This window comes from Cryptomeria japonica, unplaced genomic scaffold, assembly GCF_030272615.1.
Source record: "Cryptomeria japonica unplaced genomic scaffold, Sugi_1.0 HiC_scaffold_27, whole genome shotgun sequence".
NCBI lineage: Eukaryota > Viridiplantae > Streptophyta > Pinopsida > Cupressales > Cupressaceae > Cryptomeria > Cryptomeria japonica.
Genome location: NW_026728849.1, coordinates 463155 through 464540, shown reverse-complemented (window position 1 = coordinate 464540; position 1386 = coordinate 463155).

Below are 1386 nucleotides of genomic sequence, written 5' to 3'. Positions count from 1 at the left end.
TGTGGACAACTAAAGGGAGTGCCTCCATGGAAATCAGCAAAGGAATGTAGAGCGTAACACAAAATAGGTCCGACTTAGAGATGATCATGAACACAGAGGACACTACCTTAGGCCCTATGATGACCATCAAGGTGATACTACCCAAGGGGCAAATAGTGAACCCATCATGCATCCTCAAGGTTACGCAACAATCATCATATGCTAGCCTATTCCAACCATTCACAAAAGTCTACTCTGTGATAATGTCGACATTTGTCTATTGGTCAGCCATCACACCTGTGACAGTTTGACCATTCAACTTGGGAGGGATATAAAGGGGAGCAAGCTCTTTGCAATACAGAGCATCCAAAAGGGTAAATGACAATGAAAAATCAGATACCTTCCCCTTGTGGGTTGGATGTGTGCTAATGGGGGTGATGGTGACCATGTTCACATATGGGACATCATTTGAAGAAGGCCCAAGTGCAAAAATTAAATACACCAAGTTTGGAGGGAAGGGACCAGTGAAGATCTACGTCACTATAGGTTTTGTCAGTATAATTGTTTGATTTGTGTTTTCATGCATCCACCTTTATTGCACCATTGTCAATTTCATCTTGGACAACATGTCAAATATGATAACATCATCACTATCATGACTAGACACACAATGACAATAGGAGAAATTCAATCCATCATACCAATGGGGGTAGGGCCAACTAAAAAACAATGGTTTAAGTTTTGGAAGGTTGATGAGGTTGTCTTTCAACAACCACTACATTATGCTAAAGTAAGAGTCATTCAACTTAGCGAAGACTCTATTTTGTTTTAGAACTTGTGCAGGAGCCATTGAAGGAATAGTCACAACATTTGTGAAACTTCTATTATTTAAGAAACAATCCATGGACATGCCTACAAAGGACCCACCGCAAGGGTTTGAAGATGCATCTTTGAACTCTGACATAGTATGTTTGTAGTCAATGAGATAATAGCACATGTTAGCAAAGTTTTGGTATCGATTGAGGGATAGTTTCTCCCTCAATGTTGGCTGCAAATTGTCGATAAACATTCTCTATAGATCACTATCTAGGAGGGAAAAGGGGATCTTATTGGAGATAACTTGATACCTCTAAATGAAGTCTGTGACCTTCTCATTAGGCTTATGTTTACAATGAACAAGGTCAGCAATAGTGACCCTGCTACCAATGTTCGCCTGAAACCACTTGAGGAACAGATCCATAAGCTAATGAAAGGTATGATTGAAATGATCAGGAATTGACCTATAAAATTCTAATCTTGTCCCACTGAGGGAATGTGAGAACAACTTAAGTAGAATAAATCCAGACTATGGTAATCACTACACATAGTCATGAAGGAATCTATATGCATGTTCGTGTCGCAATCACC